Genomic DNA, 11,922 nt, shown 5'->3' with positions numbered 1-11,922 from the left:
TAACTAAAGTCATGACCTCTCCAAACCCACTTTTATTAAAAAATTCATAAGATTGAATATTCTCCAAATATGTGGGATCTAAAATTGACACTCTTCCAAACCCACTTTCAATATTATTGCAAACAATATTATCAATCTCATATTCATCATGGGGATTATATAAATTTTGAAGATCATAAGAAAAATCACCCCAATCATGATCATTGCAACAAATAGTGGACATAGCAAAACTAGCATCCCCAAGCTTAGGGTTTTGCATATTATTAGCACAATTGACATCAAGAGAATTTATAGTAAAATCATTGCAATCATGTTTTTCATCGAAGGAACTATCAAGCATGGGTGCAATAGCAACGATCTCATTTTTAACATAAGGAACTATAGCAAATTCGTCTTCATAAATATTGGCATCATGGCCACAAGAATAGCAAGCATCATGTTCATCAAGGGATATTTCAACCAAATCATCGGAATCATCATTATCTATAGATTCATGCATATCATTATTTTCTTCCAAAGCAACGGTCATTCTTTCAATAAATTCTTGGACATAGACATTATGAGCAAAGTTTTCATTGCAATATTTAAGTATGACGGAATTTTCAGATTTGTTGAGAGTAAAATCATACTTTTCAATCAAAGAAGCAACTTCATGAGCACCCTTAAAAACGACAAATTCTTCAATTTGTTCGATATCATAGTAACTATAAACACCCTTTGCATAAGAAGATAAGATTTCATTATCATTGAACTCACATAGGTAGGGAAGGTGTTTTTTAGGGTTCTTAGAGCAACAAGTAAAATCACAAATTTCACAAAGATTCCAAGCATAGCATAGCAAACTATTTATATGATACCATAAGAGCTTCCCTTTTTCAGACAAACGATGACGCACAAAATGAGCATGCTCATCTAAAGATTTCCCATCAACTAGGCTAGTTGGGGTTTCAGCACGAGCGCATAAGGATCGAAGATGATCCAAGTAGAACACTTTAAGTGGATCCATATCAATAGATTTTCAGCAAGCGAAGATGCAAGCATATAGAAGGCACATGGCAACACGAGCAAACAAAAGGACGAACGGAAAAGAGAGGGCAAATAAAACGGCAAGGGTGAAGTGGGGGAGAGGAAAATGAGAGGAAAATGGCAAATAATGTAATGCGGGAGATAAGGGTTTGTGATAGGTACCTGGTATGTTGACTTTTGCGTAGACTCCCCGACAACGGCGCCAGAAATCCTTCTTGCTACCTCTTGAGCACTGCGTTGGTTTTCCCTTGAAGAGGAAAGGGTGATGCAGTAAAGTAGCGTAAGTATTTGCCTCAGTTTTTGAGAACCAAGGTATCAATCCAGTAGGAGGCCATGCACGAGTCCCTCGCACCTGCACAAACAAATAAAATTCTGGCAACCAACGCAATAAACGGGTTGTCAATCCCTTCACGGTCACTTACGAAAGTGAGATATGGTAGATATGATAAGATAATATTTTTGGTATTTTTATGGTAAAGATGCAAAGTAAAATAAAAGGCAATAAGAATAGCTAAGTGTTGGAAGATTAATATGATGGAAAATAGACCCGGGGGCCATAGGTTTCACTAGTGGCTTCTCTCAAGAGCATAAGTATTACGGTGGGTGAACAAAATACTGTTGAGCAATTGATAGAATTGACCATAGTTATGAGAATATCTAGGTATGATCATGTATATAGGCATCACGTCCGAGATGAGTAGACCGATTCCTGCCTGCATCTACTACTATTACTCCACACATCGACCGCTATCCAGCATGCATCTAGAGTATTAAGTTCATAAGAACAGAGTAACGCTTTAAGCAAGATGACATGATGTAGAGGGATAAACTCATGCAATATGATATAAACCCCATCTTGTTATCCTCGATGGCAACAATACAATACGTGATTTGCTGCCCCTACTGTCACTGGGAAAGGACACCGCAAGATTGAACCCAAAGCTAAGCACTTCTCCCATTGCAAGAAAGATCAATCTAGTAGGCCAAACCAAACTGATAATTCGAAGAGACTTGCAAAGATAACCAATCATACATAAAAGAATTCAGAGAAGATTCAAATATTGTTCATAGATAAACTTGATCATAAACCCACAATTCATCGGTCTCAACAAACACACCGCAAAAGAAGATTACATCGAATAGATCTCCACAAGAGAGGGGGAGAACATTGTATTGAGATCCAAAAAGAGAGAAGAAGCCATCTAGCTAATAACTATGGACCCGAAGGTCTGAGGTAAACTACTCACACATCATCGGAGAGGCTATGGTGTTGATGTAGAAGCCCTCCGTGATTGATGCCCCCTCTGGCGGAGCTCCGAAAAAGGCCCCAAGATGGGATCTCACGGGTACAGAAGGTTGCGGCGGTGGAATTAGGTTTTTGGCTCCATATCTGGTAGTTTGGGGGTACGTAGGTATATATAGGAGGAAGAAGTACGTCGGTGGAGCAACGTGGGGCCCACGAGGGGGGAGGGACCGCCCAGGGGGGTAGGCGCGCCCCCCTACCTCGTGCCCTCCTGGTTGATGTCTTGATGTAGGGTCCAAGTCCTCTGGATCACGTTCGTTCCGAAAATCACGTTCCCGAAGGTTTCATTCCGTTTGGACTCCGTTTGATATTCTTTTTCTGCGAAACACTGAAATAGGCAAAAAACAACAATTCTGGGCTGGGCCTCCGGTTAATAGGTTAGTCCCAAAAATAATATAAAAGTGTATAATAAAGCGCAATAATGTCCAAAACAGAATATAATATAGCATGGAACAATCAAAAATTATAGATACGTTGGAGACGTATCAGCACCATTGACTAAGCCTCTCTCACGAGCAAAACATGATCAGCACCAAGACTCCATGGGTGTTAGAATCATTACTGTGTGATCTAGATTATTGACTCTAGTGCAAGTGGGAGACTGAAGGAAATATGCCCTAGAGGCAATAATAAAGTTGTTATTTATATTTCCTTATATCATGATAAATGTTTATTATTCATGCTAGAATTGTATTAACCGGAAACTTAGTACATGTGTGAATATATAGACAAACTAAGTGTCACTAGTATGCCTCTACTTGACTAGCTCGTTGAATCAAAGATGGTTAAGTTTCCTAGCCATAGACATGAGTTGTCATTTGATTAACGGGATCACATCATTAGAGAATGATGTGATTGACTTGAACCATTCCGTTAGCTTAGCATTTGATCGTTTAGTATATTGCTATTGCTTTCTTCATGACTTATACATGTTCCTATGACTATGAGATTATGCAACTCCCAAATACCGGAGGAACACTTTGTGTGCTACCAAACGTCACAACGCAACTGGGTGATTATAAAGGTGCTCTACATGTGTCTCCGAAGGTACTTGTTGGGTTGGCATAGATCGAGATTAGGATTTGTCACTCCGATTGTCAGAGAGGTATCTCTGGGCCCTCTCGGTAATACACATCACTATAAGCCTTGCAAGCAATGCAACTAATGAGTTGGTTGCGGGATGATGTATTACGGAACAAGTAAAGTGACTTGCCGGAAACGAGATTGAACTAGGTATTGAGATACCGATGATCGAATCTCGGGCAAGTAACATACCAATGACAAAGGGAACAACGTATGTTGTTATGCGGTTTGACCGATAAAGATCTTCGTAGAATATGTAGGAGCCAATATGAACATCCAGGTTCCGCTATTGGTTATTGACCGGAGACGTGTCTCGGTCATGTCTACATAGTTCTCGAACCCGTAGGGTTCGCACGCTTAACGTTCGGTGACGATCGGTATTATGAGTTTTTGTGTTTTGATGTACCGAAGGTAGTTCGGAGTCCCGGATATGATCACGGACATGACGAGGAGTCTCAAAATGGTCGAGATGTAAAGATTGATATATTAGACGACTATGTTCGGACACCGGAAGTGTTTCGGGAGGTTTCGGACATATACCGGAGTACCGGGGGGTTTACCGGAACCCCACGGGGAGTATATTGGGCCTAATGGGCCTTAGTGGGAGAAGAGGAGGGGCGGCCAGGGCAGCCGCACGCCTCCTCCCCCTCTAGTCCAAATTGGACAAGGAGGGGGGTCGGCGCCCCCCTTTCCTTCTCTCCCTCTCTCCCTTCCTTCCCCTCTCCTACTCCTACTTGGAAGGGGGGAGTCCTACTCCTGGTGGGAGTAGGACTCCATTTGGGCCGCGCCATAGGAGGTTGGCCCCCTCCCCCTCCTCCACTCCTTTATATACGGGGAGGGAGGGCACCCCTTGGAGACACAACGATTGATCCTTGATCTTTTAGCCGTGTGCGGTGCCCCCCTCCACCATAATCCACCTCGGTCATATCGTAGCGGTGCTTAGGCGAAGCCCTGTGTCGGTAGCATCATCATCACCATCATCACGCCATCGTGCTGATGGACCTCTCCCTCGAGGCTCTGCTAGATCGGAGTTCGTGGGACGTCACCGAGCTGAACGTGTGCTGAACTCGGAGGTGCCGTGCGTTCGTTACTTGGATCGGTCAGATCGTGAAGACGTACGACTACATCAACCGCGTTCTCATAACGCTTCCACTTATGGTCTACGAGGGTACGTGGATGACACTCTCCCCTCTCGTTGCTATGCATCACCATGATCTTGCGTGTGCGTAGGAATTTTTTTGAAATTACTACGTTCCCCAACAAAAATATCACCACAGTTCATGCTGGCGCACTCGCCAGCCGGCCGGCACACATGTCAGCATACAAAAAAGGGTGGAACTTGAGTTCGACCACGCCATCGCGGCTCCCGTGGTCATGCCAGCACACCTCCCGTGGTCATGCCAGCACACCTGCCGGCATACAAAAAAGATGGCGCTCGCCGCCATAGATCACTCGTCGTCGAACTTGAGCATGTCGGCCTGCATCTTCTCGAACCACGGCCTCTTCCTTGGCGACACGGTGTTGAGACCCACCTTCATGATCTCCACCCCAGTCATCATGCTCGCGAGAGCCACTTCTTTCGCCTTGGTCTTGGCATTGGCGGCCTCGATCTCTAGCATCTTGGCTTGCTTCTCCACCTCTAGCTCGAACATCTTGGCTTGCTTCTCGGCGTCCAGATCAAGCCTCCTCCTTTGGATCTCCATGGAAGCATCCATTTGCTCCGCCTTGAAACGCCGGCGCTCCTCCTCCCTTGAGTCCTTCTTATTCATCATGCCCGTCCACGCTTGCGATCAAGGGGTTGGTGGCCGCATCTCGCTTGTCCTCCTTCTTGGAGTTGGTCTTCCCCCGCGGCCGTGCCGACTCGCCATCCCCAACATCCTCCACGGCTTTCTTCCCCCCACGCGACTTCCGTGCTGCATATTGCGCCTTGAACTTCTCCTCGTCCTTGATGACCCGATAGCAATGGGAAAGGTTGAAGCACTTGCCATTGTGTTGAACCTTGAATGCCTCCAAAGCTTGAAATGCCTACAAAATGTTTCCATGCAAGCATATGGGCAAGTGATATACAAATGAACACGCAAAGGATGAACTTGATGACACAAAAGAGGGCGGCTTGCTAGCATACCATGTCTTGCATGCCGATGCCGCTAACAGGGCGGGCCTTGATGCTCTCAAGAGTGGCGCAAAACTTGTTGCACTCATGTTGGATCACCCTCCACCGCTTGGAAATGGAGACCCACCCGCGCGTGCTCACAAATTGGTAAGGTGGAAACTTCTTGCGCTCATGAACCTCTCGGTGGACACGAATCCAAAAGGTTGAATGCTTTTGCTCGGCGCCCGTCTTGGGGTCTTGTCCAATGTCTCGCCAACACTCGCAAAGAAGCTTGTCGTCGGTCGCCGTGTACGCCTTCGTGCGCTTGCTCTTGCGCTTAGGCTTAGGACCGGCGCCTTGGTTGCCGAGCTCATCCTCGAAAAAAAGGCTCCACTTCGATGTCGCACTCGTCCTCTTCCTCTAGCCCGTAGTCGTCCGGGAACTCGTGGTCGAGGGGGAAGCCGTCCAGGTCGATGCCGACTTGATCACGCATGAAGGCTGCCTGATCAGGATCATAGCCAGCGGCCGGCGTGAACGCCCCGTGGCCGTCCTGGCTTTATGTCTCGTCTGGATCATAGCCAGTGGCCGGCGCACCGCCCTCGAAGATGAGGTTTTGTATGTAGTCCTCGTCGACGGCGGATGGCATTTCCTCGAACAGGTTGCGGGCGTCCGGGAGCCCGCCGGCCGGCGTCTGCCGCGCGCGTTTCCTCGTGCCTCCGGATGACGAGCCACCGACCACCGGGATGGCATTGAGGTCGATGGGCGCGGGCGCGGGCGTCGAAGACGCGACCACGCTCACGTCGGGCGAGCACTCCCCGGAGAGGCGGGAGGCCTGCGGGTAGACGTGGAAGCCGGGGATCGGGTTGCAAGCCGCGCCGCGGGGCGAGTCGGGCAGCACCATCCGAGGAAACGCCGACGAGCCGGTGCTGGCCGCGGCGACGTCGGCTTGGACGAGGCCGTGCTGGCTAGGGTTTAACCCTAGCATGTAGAGCGCCTCCCTCGTTGCCGCTGCGATGCGGGCGTTGGTGACCTCCTGCTGCGCGGCGGCGACGACGGCGGCCGGCGCGGCGGCCTCATCCCTCGCGTCCGCGGCGTGCCTCCGGCCCTTCCTCTTGGCCGACTCCCTTGCCCGCTGTTCGGTCGTCAGCGCCTTCTTCGGCTTGGTCGCGGCGGTGGTCTTGCGCCGGGCATGAGGCTTGCCTTTCCCGGAGGGGGCGGCGGCGCCGGACGAGGCGAGGGAGGCGAGGCCGGCGGCTGCGTCGAGGTCGATGGCGTCATCCATGGCTGGTTGGGGCGGGAGTGTTTTTGGGGGAAAATGGTGGGAAATGGTGGTGGCTCCCACCGACCGGCGGGCCCGGGGAGAGGAGTAGGGGCGCATGCGTCCGTCTCGGGTCCGCGCCGATGCAAATCCGGCTCAAAATTGGGCCGGGAATGGGTCGTCCGCGGACGTAAAACGGACGCGTGTCCGTTTGGGTTGGCGCATTGGGCCGACTTTTCTGTCCGCGCCGATCTAAACGGACGGCGGCAGACGAAATGGGTCGCCTCATTGAAGTTGCTCTTAACCAATCCGTAAAACGCCCGTCACAGGTCCGTGTGTGTAGCATTATTGCAATGAGACATCACGAGCAAGTTAATGACTCGTTTAGCACTTACATGCATGAACCTCGTCGGGAAAAGTTGGCAAAGGAACGTGCTCCCTGGATTCGCACGGGTCAAGGTCCGCGACAAGTCACCGGCCGGCCACCGGATCGTGCGAAGTGGAGCCTACCTCCACTCCATCATCCGCAAGGCTGCCAGCAGGCAATGGCCAAGACCCCATCGAGTTCCGCATGCATGCAGGACGTGTTTGGTTGCCCGCATGAGGCCCAGCCTGGCCCGAGCGGGAAGAATTTGGCCCGTTTGGTTTCCTGCATTCATTGTGCGGCCCGCATCGCACGAAGCTTAAAGCACGTCCAGGCCAGGCCCAGGGGCAACGCACGAATCGGCAGTAGCTCGTGAGCCTGGCCAGGGTGAGGTAGGGGAGGGCGACGCGCTTCTCCCCTCGTGCGAGCAGGGGAGATGGCGCGAGCTCGCCTGCGTCGCCGAAAAATCGGCGGGAGGATTTCGGCTCACCTCCCGCCGCTCCACCCCCTATTTAGCCCCTCCCTCACCGCCCCAACTCCCGCCACCATTCTTCCTCCGTTCGCGCTTTCCCGCCGACGTGCATCGGTACTGACGAGCAGGTAAGCGGCGCATCTTCATCGGCCAGCTGTCCACGGCGTCGGGGCTCCTTCACCGGCCGATGTTCATCTTCCACCACCGCCCCCCTCGTCCTCAAGCTGCAGCCATGGCCTCTGTGAGTTCAATCCCCCTTTCTCACTGTTCCTTCTAGTTAGATCTGAGCTGCGGCTAGGGTTTGATCTAGATGCATGGTTGATTAGTGGTCTGATCTGTGAGCTGATATGGTTGGTTGCTATGCTGCGGTTACAACTTGTGGTAGGGCTAGATGTTCAAGCATGTGGTAGGCTAGATTAGTAGTAGAGTTTGAAGTTGAACCTTGTGCTTGTGTTGAATCATGCTCAGATCTGTGATTTGTAGCTATTGGTGGTCATGTGCTTGCTATGATAGTGATGAACCATGTACATGTATGCTTAGTATGATAGTGATGAGGCATGTGCTTGCTATGATAGTGATGAACCATGTACATGTATGCTCCTGCTTTCATGGATTGTCCGGTATGTTGTGTGCTATGCTCACTGTCAATGCGTGCTACGATTGTAGGACATGACCACGCAAACGCAAGATCTTAGTCAGGCCCTTGTCGTGTCCGACAGCCAGTTTGCTCCATCGTTTGTCGAGGACTCACAGCCTATGTCCGAGATGGCACCTGATTCAGAGGTGTTCGAGTCTGATTACCTCTATGTGCCAGTAGTGCTCGTTGAGCCAACTACTGCCGCTGCTGCTGCACTCAAGCTAGCAGCAGCAAAGGCAAAGAAGGATAGTAGGTCGAACAACATGAAGTGGCAGTCGTTCATGTCCACGTTCGTGCTGAACAATATGTGTGAGCTCATCTCTAGTGGAGTTAGGACTGACAAGGGCTTCAAGGAGGTGCACTTGAACACCGTTGCGAAGCAGGTGTTCGAGTTATGTGGGCAAGAGGTGTCTGCCACCCAGGTGTACAACCACCAGAGAAAGTGGAGAAGTCGATGGATCCAAGTGTCCAAGCTGAGAGACCTTAGCGGCGCCTCATGGCATGAGAACACTTGCTCCATAGTTCTTGAGGCAGAGCACTACGCCGACCATGTCGCGGTTAGCTCACAACCCTCTTCCTTTTCATACTGTCCACCATTGCCTACTCCTAATCGCAACTAACAACACTTGTGTTTCATTCTTAGGACCACCCAAGGGACGCTGAGTTCCTCAACACACCCATCCAGAACTACAACCAGATGCAGCACATCTTCTCCTTCGGGCTGGCAACTGGGAAGCATGCCATGGACTCGGGGGAGCCTCTTGGTTCTCCCATGCCTGACTTCCCTGGGACCCCGGACGTCGAGATCCTTGATGGCCCTAACAAGTGTTGGGGATCGTAGCAGAATTTAAAATTTTTCTACGCATCACCAAGATCCATCTATGGAGTATACTAGCAACGAGGGGAAAGGAGTGCATCTACATACCCTTGTAGATCGCGAGCGGAAGCGTTCCAATGAACGGGGTTGATGGAGTCGTACTCGCCGTGATCCAAATCACCGATGACCGAGTGCCGAACGGACGGCACCTCCGCGTTCAACACACGTACGGAGCAGCGACGTCTCCTCCTTCTTGATCCAGCAAGGGGAAGGAGAGGTTGATGGAGATCCAGCAGCACGACGGCGTGGTGGTGGAAGTAGCGAGGATCTCGGCAGGGCTTCGCCAAGCTTCTGCGAGAGGGAGAAGTGTTGCAGGGGGAGAGGGAGGCGCCAGGGGCTGTCATGTTGCTGCCCTCCCTCCCCCCACACTATATATAGGACCCCTAGGGGGGGCGCCGGCCCTGGGAGATCAGATCTCCAAGGGGGGGCACTGGCCCTGGGAGATCAGATCTCCAAGGGGGGCGGCGGCCAAGGGGGAAGGGGGTGGCTTCCCCCCCCCCCCCCAAGCCAAGTGGGGCGCCCCCACCCCCAGGGTTTCCAACCCTAGGCGCAGGGGGAGGCCCAAGGGGGGCACCCCAGCCCACTAAGGGCTGGTTCCCTTCCCACTTCAGCCCATGGGGCCCTCCGGGATAGGTGGCCCCACCCGGTGGACCCCCGGGACCCTTCCGGTGGTCCCGGTACAATACCGATAACCCCCGAAACTTTCCCGGTGGCCGAAACTGGACTTCCCATATATAATTCTTCACCTCCGGACCATTCCGGAACTCCTCGTGACGTCCGGGATCTCATCCGGGACTCCGAACAACTTTCGGGTTTCCGCATACTAATATCTCTACAACCCTAGCGTCACCGAACCTTAAGTGTGTAGACCCTACGAGTTCGGGAGACATGCAGACATGACCGAGACGCCTCTCCGGTCAATAACCAACAGCGGGATCTGGATACCCATGTTGGCTCCCACATGTTCCACGATGATCTCATAGGATGAACCACGATGTCGAGGATTCAATCAATCCCGTATACAATTCCCTTTGTCAATCGGTACATTACTTGCCCGAGATTCGATCGTCGGTATCCCAATACCTTGTTCAATCTCGTTACCGGCAAGTCACTTTACTCGTAGCATAATGCATGATCCCATGGCTAACTCCTTAGTCACATTGAGCTCATTATGATGATGCATTACCGAGTGGGCCCAGAGATACCTCTCCGTCGTACGGAGTGACAAATCCCAGTCTCGATCCGTGTCAACCCAACAGACACTTTCAGAGATACCCGTAGTGTACCTTTATAGTCACCCAGTTACGTTGTGACGTTGGGTACACCCAAAGCACTCCTACGGCATCCGGGAGTTACACGATCTCATGGTCTAAGAAAAAGATACTTGGCATTGGAAAAGCTCTAGCAAACGAACTACACGATCTTTTATGCTATGCTTAGGATTGGGTCTTGTCCATCACATCATTCTCCTAATGATGTGATCCCGTTATCAATGACATCCAATGTCCATAGTCAGGAAACCATGACTATCTGTTGATCAACGAGCTAGTCAACTAGAGGCTTACTAGGGACACGTTGTGGTCTATGTATTCACACATGTATTACGATTTCCGGATAACACAATTATAGTATCAACAATAGACAATTATCATGAACAAAGAAATATAATAATAACCATTTATTATTGCCTCTAGGGCATATCTCCAACAGTCTCCCACTTGCACTAGAGTCAATAATCTAGTTACATTGTGATGAATCGAACACCCATAGCGTCCTGGTGTTGATCATGTTTTGCTCTAGGGAGAGGTTTAGTCAACGGATCTGCTACATTCAGGTCCGTATGTACTTTACAAATATCTATGTCTCCATTTTGAACACTTTCACGAATGGAGTTGAAGCGACGCTTGATATGCCTGGTCTTCCTGTGAAACCTGGGCTCCTTGGCAAGGGCAATATCTCCAGTGTTGTCACAGAAGAGAGTCATCGGGCCCGACGCATTGGGAATCACCCCTAGGTCGGTAATGAAGTCCTTCATCCAGATTGCTTCTTGCGCTGCCTCTGAGGCTGCCATGTACTCCGCTTCACATGTAGATCCCGCCATGACGCTTTGCTTGCAACTGCACCAGCTTACTGCCCCTCCATTCAAAATATAAACGTATCCGGTTTGTGACTTCGAGTCATCCAGATCTGTGTCGAAGCTAGCGTCGACGTAACCCTTTACGACGAGCTCTTCGTCACCTCCATAAACGAGAAACATATCCTTAGTCCTCTTCAGGTACTTCAGGATATTCTTGACCGCTGTCCAGTGTTCCATGCCGGGTTTACATCAGGTCTGGTACACAGCATGGCATACATAATAGACCCTATGGCCGAGGCATAGGGGATGACACTCATCTTTTCTCTATCTTCTGCCGTGGTCGGGCATTGAGCCGTGCTCAATTGCACACCTTGCAATACAGGCAAGAACCCCTTCTTGGACTGATCCATATTGAACTTCTTCAATATCTTGTCAAGGTACGTACTCTGTGAAAGACCAATGAGGCGTCTTGATCTATCTCTATAGATCTTGATGCCTAATATATAAGCAGCTTCTCCAAGGTCCTTCATTGAAAAACACTTATTCAAGTAGGCCTTTATACTTTCCAAGAATTCTATATCATTTCCCATCAATAGTATGTCATCCACATATAATAAGAGATATGCTACAGAGCTCCCACTCACTTTCTTGTAAACACAGGCTTCTCCATAAGTCTGTGTAAAGCCAAACGCTTTGATCATCTCATCAAAACGAATGTTCCAACTCCGAGATG

This window comes from Triticum aestivum, chromosome 7D (genome assembly GCF_018294505.1).
Source record: "Triticum aestivum cultivar Chinese Spring chromosome 7D, IWGSC CS RefSeq v2.1, whole genome shotgun sequence".
Classification (NCBI taxonomy): Eukaryota; Viridiplantae; Streptophyta; class Magnoliopsida; order Poales; family Poaceae; genus Triticum; species Triticum aestivum.
Note: the sequence above shows the minus strand (reverse complement) of the source record.